This window comes from Azolla caroliniana, unplaced genomic scaffold, assembly GCF_043228905.1.
Source record: "Azolla caroliniana isolate FFs.n. ecotype wild unplaced genomic scaffold, voAzoCaro1.0.p SCAF_15, whole genome shotgun sequence".
Taxonomy (NCBI): domain Eukaryota; kingdom Viridiplantae; phylum Streptophyta; class Polypodiopsida; order Salviniales; family Salviniaceae; genus Azolla; species Azolla caroliniana.
In genome coordinates this window covers 1,711,592-1,721,959 of record NW_028230450.1, presented here as the reverse complement: position 1 = coordinate 1,721,959, position 10,368 = coordinate 1,711,592, and positions in this window count along the sequence as shown.

The following is a 10,368-nucleotide window of genomic DNA, read 5'->3' as shown; positions in this document are numbered from 1 at the left end:
TGCATCCGTTGTCCATTCGAAAGTAGCATCCATGCGGGTAAGAGCAATGAGAGGTTGTGCAATCACTGAAAATCCTTTGATGAAACGAAGATAAAAATTGGCAAAACCAAGAAATGGTTGCACATCACATACCCGAGTTGGGATAACCCACTACTGAATAGTCTTGACTTTCCGTGTGTCCATTGTGATTCCCTGTGTCGAGATGACATACCCAAGAAACTCGACAGAAGTATGATCAGATTCACATTTTTCATTTTTAGCATAGAGGCCATGCTCTCGAAGTTTGGCGAGGACGAACCTGACATGTTGAGTATGCTCCTTGATGTTCGAAGAGAAGACCAAGATATCATCCAGATAGATCACAACAACGTGATCAATATATTCTTGGAAGATGTCATTCATCATATGCTAAAATACTACAGGAGCATTTGTGAGGCCGAAAGGCATTACCTTATACTCGAAATGACCGTAGCGCTTTCTAAAGGCGGTTTTCCATTTATCTCCAAGTTTGATCCGTACCAAATTGTATGCTCCCCATAGGTCAATCTTAGAGAAGATCCGCCCAGTTCGGAGTCGATCCAACAGCCCTGGGATGAGAGGCAGTGGGTACCGGTTGCGAACAATAATCTTGTTTAGACCCCGATAGTCGACGCAGAGGCGTAAGGAGCCATCTTTCTTTTTCACGAACAAAATAGGAGCTCTTGTTGGTGATTTTGAGGGTTGAATAAAACCCTTTTCAAGGTTCTCATCGAGATAAGTTCGGAGTGCCTGGAGTTCTGGTTCCGACAACCCATAAATTGGGTCGAAGGGAGGACTGGCACCTTCTTGACGATCGATGGGACAGTCATAGGGTCGACGCTCGGGCAAGCGATCTGAATTCTTTTTCTCAAACATGTCCCCAAAGTCTTCATACTTGGACAGTAGTGAGTAGGCAGTTGTCTTCATTGGACTGCTCGACTCAAAGGCACTATGCACTATTTTCCTCGTTGTGATTGGGGTGTGAACATCCACCTTGGAGCTGATTCCTGCTTTAATGGAAGGGTGCGCGCCTGAACCCGATTTGTGCCATATTGTTGTTGCAACATGAGATACTGCTTGCACCTTCGAGCTGGTTTACGAGAAATTAATCGAGTGGTTGCACCAATCGACAATTGGATTTTGTGCCTTCAGTCAGGACAAACCAATTATGATCAGATTGTCCAACCACATGGCTCCTACAGTAGTTGGACATCATCGTTTTCCGGTTGTTGGGGCCGTCTAGTTGTATTGTTTGTAGATCATTGTCATTGATTATTCTTGATTGGGCAAAAATGAATTAGATGGGTGGATGCACCACAATATAAACATAGTCCATTGGATTGGCAATACCTCCTTTCAGCCTCGGTAGGGCACGAGCTCGATCGATTTCCATCGGCACGAGGTCATTGGACAATGACGATGGAGGAGATCTCAATGACAATGGAGGATATCTCAAAGAGGGTTTCCACCTTGAAGTTGCTCGTTCCTCTTGACGAAGCTCAAACAATTGATTGTCACAACTAACTGCTTGCATGATGGCTTGCGACAATGACATAGGCTCCAGAAAATTGAGTAGTAAATTTTTAATCTTGCTTTGAAGGCCTTGACGAAAATGGTCGAAGAGCGCTTGGCCATCCCACTGAACATTAACAATCGGCAACGTTTTGGTTCGGTTCGGTTTGAGAGGGTCCAAACCGAACCGTTTAAATTTTTTGAAACCTGAACCAAACCGTTAAACCATTAAATCGTAAAAACTGGGTTTTGTGGTTCGGTTTCGGTTTTCAACATAGGTCAAATTTTAAATTTTTTTAAATTTATAATATTTCATTATTTAGAATTTTTAAAATTTTTAAGATGTTCCTAAAATGTGAGAATAAGGTGTAAAAATGAAAAGATTGTTAAAAAATAAATTTTAAAATTTTTTAGAATTTTTTTTTAAAAAATTAAAAAATAGAAACCGTTAAACCGTTTAAACCACGGTTTTTTACTGTTGAAACCAAACCAACCCGTTTAAAAAAACCTAAGCCTGAACCGAACCGTTGAAACCATTAAGCCGTTAAACCGTGGACCGTTGTCGATTGTTACTGAACATTACATGGTAATTGTCTAAATTTAGAGGCATAAACGGATACCAGACGCATACCTTGATGTAATGAATAGAGTTTGGTAATGGCAATTTGGCGTCATTCCATATCCCCAAATGTAGCCTCGAACTCTGCCATAAAGGCAGGAAAATTTTGTAGAAGTGATGATGAAGTTTTGACCAACGGTGCGAACCAGGCTCGTACAGCTTCTGACAGAAGGGTCCTAATGAGACCAACTTGACGAAAATCATCCGCATACCGTTAGGGCTATAGTTGGATAATAAGCTTGATCTGATTTATGAACCCTCATAAGTGCTTCCTTGTGCCATCGAACTTGTCGGGTAAACTAATCTTGGGCTCCATACTTGTAGTGGGATGGAGAGGAGTTGGAGAAAGAGTGGACGAGGGACCAGGCTCTACAGGTAGAATATTTGTTAATGCAGGAGGAGAGTTGTTTTTTTCTTCGAGTTCCATCGGTGTTCCAACTTGAAGCTTCCGTAGCGATTCCCGAAGGTTGTCATTCTTAAGTTGAAGTTGATGCATGGCTTCCATGAATTGATTTATTCACTCGGTAAGATCCGACATGCTAAGGCTTAGAAAATGGGAAGGTGAACAAACTGTCACGGACGAGTAGACGAGGCTAAATACTAAGAGAGAGTGACAGCATAAGCAAGACAACAAGAAAGGGATAGAGATTGTCACGGATGAGTAGACGAGGCTCAATACTAAGAGGGCATAGACAAGAGAGAGAGAGAGAGAGAGAGAGAGAGAGAGAAACTAGACAAGAGAACAAGAACTAAATTATGCTTACATAACTGGTGTTGTTCACCTTGATTGTAATCAAGGTGCACCCGAGTATTTATACAAGAATGTTGAGGTATGCATGTAACCTAGGACACTTCTAGAGAATGCATCTTCATGCACTCTCTATATGTTTCTTGAAAGTTCTAGTGATTAATCTAGAATATAGTAAGTTGAATCTTATATGTTACAATAATATATTGATGGATGTAGCTCAACTGGTAAGGTTGCCCAATAAGATCAAGAGGTCATGGGTTCAACCCCTTACATTCCATGTGACATCCTGTTTATGACAATAACCGATTGAGTACTGTTTATGACAATAACCAATTGAGTACTCGTTGTCTCTCGCGTATGCTTTCGCACACGTAATCTTTTACAACCAAGTTATCTCGTTAAGGCACATATTTCACCGTATATTTTATATATTCATTATTTACATGTCAATCTAGGATATTAATATAATTGATGTTTTACCATATCAACTATTCTCGAGGAATGTTGGTAACTATCTCAAACCTTGAATACATTTGCTTGACTAATGCTTAAACCATTCATTTCAATATAATTTCAAGTGAAATGCATCCTTTACTTTTCTATTTCAGGATATTCATGATTATATCTTGAAAAAACAACTCTGACACGCCAAAGCTTTAAGCTTTATTTCTTTATTTCTTTATTTCTTTAACTAATGTATATACACTTATTTCTTTAACTTATCCATGTTCAATTACGTCTTACTTGTTTTACACATTCAGCTCATTAAGTTTGCATCGTAAATGGCATATCCCAAGATAAAAGCTAAACATTCTTAAGAGTTTAAACAATGGTTTATAATTGCAATGTTTCCAGCTTGTGGTTATGCACTTACTATGTTGTTTTAAGAATAAGTTGTGCACATCTTAACCCATACATACACATACTTACCCAATGCTTAGTGTAATAGCATGGGCACTTTGTGTGATTGACTATCAATGCACTTCAATTGTATAAAAATATTGAGTGCACAAATATACAAACATTAGGCACATACACTAGCTAGTGACCTTTTCTCATATATGAGCATAGGACTCCATCTTGGATCTCGACACTTCCGATATCATTTTCATGTATAGCAATGATCATTTATGTTCATAATTGCCTCAACGTATTGCAAACGTCAAGCCTCTATCTACAATATTATTTTTGTCCGTGTCTTAAATCATTGCATTAATCATGCTTCAAACCTTCATATTTAAAACAACAATTGATGGTGCCATTGAAGTGACACATGCGGCAATAAGGATGCTCAACATCATTATTCTTTCGTGGGTTTGGCAACTCCAATTTGTTTTGCTAGGTTCACTCCTTCTGCAACCACCTCAACTTAATTGCAACTATCATATAGCTTGAACGTTTATAAGAACATCAACAACACTTAAGATGGACATCGTAAGTTGTCCATATATCTTAACCTTTATATATATATTCCCACCCAGAATGGGGGTTTTAATCTTCATGCTCTTTTGTTTGAGATGTTTATATAAATATATGTCTCTATTGTTTGAATTATCGTCCATTTCCATGGTTGCTCATAATGTTTATGCCTTGTGCAAGACTATATCATAATGTGTGCAATATCTCCTATGGCCCCCTTGTTGGAGGAAGTTGGAAATTACTTAATAATATATGCTAAGCGTGAGGTACAATATTCTTCACGTGTAAGGTTTTTTTTTTAATATAGATTTAAGGATAAGTGATATCTCTCTCTGATTTATGGGTCTATGAGACTAAGCCCATTGATCGCCTTTTGTGGGATCCTGGTGAGTGGAAATGGCAAATCAGATCAGCGCAAGGAATGTTAGGTAAGCAAATCCCATTTTTTCAGTATTCAGTAAAAATGGGTAGAGAAATGCTAAGGAGAGGTGTGACTGTTACACCAGCAGCTTGTAATGTCTGGAGATTTGGTAATGTAACTGATTCTTAGTTGAATGCTTATTGGAAATGGTTATGGGCCATGCAAATTCCTAAAAAGGTTGTGTTATTTAGATGGTTGTTGACACATTATGGCATTCCTGTGAAGTCATGGATGCAGGGACATTGTCAGGATTTTAAATGTGACAGTTGTGGTTCTCCCATTGAATCGGTTTACCATGTTTTATGGATATGTGCTATTGCTAGTGCAGTTTGGAAAAGAATGTTGAGAATGTTATATCCTATTTATGGTAGGCAGGTGTACACATGGGGTTTTGTGAGATGGGGAAGGTTGGCTAAAGAAATTCAAAACTATGAAAAGGAGTATGGCGATTTCCTTCTCCTCTCCGATGTAAAACATGTATTGGAGGTCTTTGATAATACATCAGTCCGTTGTTTGGAAGAGGATATGGTCTGGTCTACGATATCTTCTCCAGTCATTTGGGTATTGTGGAAGGCTAGATGTAAATGTGTATTTCCGAAAGTTAAACATAATGCAGTTGAGTTAGTCAAAGAGGTATGATTAATGCTTGTACACACTTTAAGAGGTCAATATGATGCAATAACTAGTGAGCTTGAGGTTGTGATTTAGAGACAACAGTTTAGAGAAATTTGGAAAAACGTTGAGGTCTTCGTCTCTTTTGGAGAAAGAATAAAGTGGAGATATGCTCCACCAAGATGGCTTTTTCCACCCCCCATCTTGGAACAACCTTCATGAGGGCTTTTGATGTGGATATGAGGGTTGTAATATATTGTATGAACTCGTTGTAGTGTTTCGGCATCTTTCCATTAATACCAAGGTGAACCTTCTTTAAAATAAAAAAGGATAAGTGATATCAAATTTCTTAATAAGTAGATGGATGATTCACACTTAGGATTGTAGCCTTTTGAAATGTAAGTGACCTTTGATAACTAAATCTCTTACATAGTTGTTTCATCACACCAATGTAACAAACTCAAGTCACCCATTTAGTCTAGCAACAAGAAGTTGACCATGGCATCTTAATCAATGTTGTTTCACATGCATATATCTCTACGTTTCATTGTGTGATTGGATTTAAACAGAAAAACCAATTAAATCAAATGGAGAATGGATTATCAAAAACATGCATCTTTCATGTTCATGTATAAATAAGTATGTTTTCATCTATTTTCGTGTGGGATAGTCTTGAGAGTTATTAATGTAATGTTTCATGTTAGAATCTATGAAGTATCCCCAATATTGAGATCATCGATTATTTTAATCAAAGTATCTCGCCATCCTTATGACAACACCTAAATTTATGAATGATATCACACATCCTAACAAGACATGAATATATAATTGTTTTGTGAACCTAACTATGAATCAATCCATTCGTTGTACTCCATTATATTTCTTCTCCATACGAAGTAAATTGTTTGCGCTTTTGGTAGAAATGGCGGAACACACCTATGGTGATGCAAGGCAGGAGTGGCCCGAGGTGGAACTACCAGCCCCCACGTTGGTTGTTTCCTACTCACCTGCCACCCTCTCTTCGTTGTAGGCCCCAAGAGCCGACTTGTAGTAGGCAACATTGAAGGGCATCGCCTTGGATATAGGTAGCTTCTTACATTAAGTTAGGCCGCAAGGCATTGTAAGTAGGCTCATCTTCTTTTACTTGATCGGAAGAAGACTCCCCGATGTGTGTATAAGTCTCCTTGTAGACTCTCTATGTAATAATCCTTCCTAACTAATGGGAAAGTAGCTTCATTTTGAGAAAAAAATAAAAAATGGAGATGTATTGACTCATGCCTTGCATCAAATTCATTGTTTAAACTTTGAGCCACATGGAAGGAAAATAAATTCTCATATTGAAATGGAAAAAATATTTCACATATCGATGTATTGAAAAATATAGAGTCAATATAAGGCAATGTTGCAATAAACCCACATGCATTACATTGAATAACATGGAGAGGTTAGTGACCTCCATGACTAGCTGGCAACCTTTATTTTCTTGAAATGTTATGGAAAGGTTGTTTGGTTTAACCTAAAGTCACTTCACGTGACAATTGTTTCCATTCCAATCTCAAAATTATCACAATATATTTCACAATGTTAAACAAAATATCAATGTATAACCACACTTAGTTGAAGGTTGTGCCAAGGACTGCAAACAAATGAGTTAGAACTAAGTGTTGTACCACTCGTATATAGTCATGCCAATAATGTCCATTGATTTTGTTAAGATGTTAGCATTTGAACATATATCATGTCGCATTTATCTAGGGTTCAAGTTCTCTTCATGATACGATACACTTTCTTGTTCTTCCCATGATTGTGAGTAGTTGATACATCATTTTCATTACATGGTGGGGTAGTTTTGAAGGTCAACGATATTGTTTTATGTTACAATGTGCCAAGACATAATAGGCTTTTTTGTTTAAAAGATTAGAGTTTGGAGTATTACAAATGTCGAATCACTTTTGACACGGGGATATGTGTACATGAAATGATTAACTCATATAATCTGAATAAAATTATTCTCTGATCGCGTTGTTCACCGTCTCATTGACAAGAATGACTAATTGTACCTCACGATGCATGACAATTGTCTTGAAGAACATTACTTTGGTTTATGAGAGCATATGATTATGAGAATTATTCTATCCGTGCAACTTTAGGATCGCCACATGTTCAACGGCCAAAAACGCCATAACTTGTGTGGAGAGAAAGGACACAAAGTATGACCGTGATCACCTTATTTGGTGTGCATCAAGAAAGATCCCATAATGACTTTGCAAAGGGCGATACTTTTCAGACGTGTAGTCTTTTTTTTCTTAGTCAGTGCAAAATATATATTTTTTCTATGTGTTTTTGGCTCTAAATCCATGTACTGATTTAATCTGTTCTGATGTGTGCATGCCTTGAACCTCCTTCCTAAACACAAGAAAGCCTTGTTATTTAATAAGCAAAGGTAGAATACTATATATTGTTAAATTTTACGGTTTGGTGCCTTTTTCACTTAGTTTTTCTTGGGATGGGATAAAACATTGGAACCTTGATGTTTGATGATTTATAAAACGGATACAAGCTCTTTAAACTTCCCTCCATTCTCCTTTCGTCTCGTGCAAACAAGTTACACCGTTTGCTAATTTCCTGCTTCACTCATCTCTAATTGCATTCATCACAAAGGACCAAATATATTTCATCACCATGTATTATTCAGCCTTCCGGCCAACCAGATCTCAAAAGCTTTTCACATTGTTGAGTACTGATTCACAATCTCACCTTCTAAAATCTCGCAAATCCAAAATATTTAAACATATGATCATGCGTAATTCAGAATGAGTTAGATGCTAGAGATCATGAACATGACAAAATTCTCCTGTCTTTATAAATATTTTACCCCAAACAAATATTGAAAAAGTGGTGGCGCTTGGGGGACATGTTATAATAGCTAAAAAGAATTAGCAAACCTCGTTCCATTAATCCTGGCATATGATGACCATAATTCAACAACCCACAACTTGCTACCTCTCATAGCCAATTGAACCAACTACACCCGCACTATGCTTTTGATATACATAGTTGAAGCAAAGCGAGTTATTTAACAATAAGCACAAATGTGATGCATAGTTCCTCAAGTCATATAAGATATAAAGCAACTTTGTACGTGCATGCACCACTTTGTGACATATGTATGACACTGCATGGTGGAATGATAATCAACTTGAAAATGACAAGCTCAATGCAAGACTTTAATTCATGATGATATTATGATTCAAAATCTTTAAAACTAAATAGTCATGTATCAAGCTGATTTTTGGATCATTTGGAAAGGCCCATGTGTTGCATGGTATGTTAGCTCTCTTATGTAAGCACTCGTGAGACTCCATTAATCACATGTGAATATCTATTTTGTTGAACAATCAAATTTTACGTTTAAAGATGGAATCACAACTTCAATATTGAACACACATGAAGTCAACATATCATTACAATGATCGAATCATGTTGCTGGCAATTTCAAAATGATTAAATCAATAGATGTTATATAGTCTTATGTAATTGATCCATCTCCCAAACAAATAATATGCACATTCCATTTCTCTAATAATAACAATGGGAGACCAATGATAATATTACAATATATCATAAAGACACCATGGTAAGTATAAAAGTTGTGTGCATTGCATGATAACACGAGGAAAATAATTGCAGGTGTTTTTACTTCGAGGGTTATGACAAAAGGACGAATATGAAGGTTGCTATGACGATGACAATATGTCAAATGCTCAAACAAGTGGGTGCTTATTTACACCTTTCATACGCGTAAGAGATGAGAATATTCTCCACATTGTTCAATATGTATTCATGCATGGTTTATGATTATAGCTCACAATTCATTGATTGCATGAACTTATATCGCAGCCAAAAAATATTATATGCAAAAGAGTTGCCCATTAAAGATTCTATGATAAAAATAAACACACATAATCATGTATCAATGGTCCTTAATGTTTTACATGCAATTGAACAATGTTCAGGCAACCGATCAATGAACATTATATATCATATTGATCGAAAGTCAAAATCTAATTCCTTTATGTGTGTACAATAACTGTATTGATATTATTATCAAGACAGGAGCGTCTCCTCAAAAGAAGTCATATCAATATCCAAAATCCAATATATTCAAACTTCATTTCTCTTTATGTACATGATACTTAAGGCAACATTGAGACTAGTGCCACTCTGTCAGGCTGCAAGAAGTGGAGGGAACTTAGATCAATCCTCGAAACCAAGAAAAGGGGACAAGTTGACCATACAATTGCTGAAACAACACATATAACTCGGAGGAGGGTGTTGACCAAGAGGATCTAGAAAAACATAGAAAAGCCAAGGACTTGAGGCGAAATAAAGGAAAACATCACGGGTATATTTCAAAGGTTTTCCGTGTGTCTAGACCCAAGCGCAAGAAATGGGAGTTGACGATGAGCCAAACGCGAGCAAAATGATTTTCGTACAAGGCGTAGAAGAACTATCAATCAAGCCATGCAAGTGTCAAGGAATTGAGCCGGACGAGGTGAGAAAGCCAATTCTTTCCAATAAGAAGTGCACTTGCACTAACTTTTCCTCCGGTTTTTGTTTCGAGTGCCACGTGAGGTTCTTCGGTGTGGTCACCCTAGGATGGGGTGTACGCGAGGAATAAGAAAAGACAAAGGTGAAAGATCAAGGGGGGTAGGGGGGGCAAGGTGAGACACAAAGAGACGATTCGGGCTCCGAGGGACACTTTAAATACATACATACATAAGTGAATAGGGAGAGTGAAAGAGAGACAAGAAAAGATGAATTGATTCTTTAAGAGCCAGACAAGCTATATAATAAAAGAGATCAATATTGACTGAATCCAAGTAAACAATCCATGTAAATATGGTCACTATGTATGTATGTATGAATGTATGTAGTGCATACATATATGTATTGCAATGTATGTATGTTATGTTATGTACATATGTATCTGAATGTATGCATGCATGAGTGTAT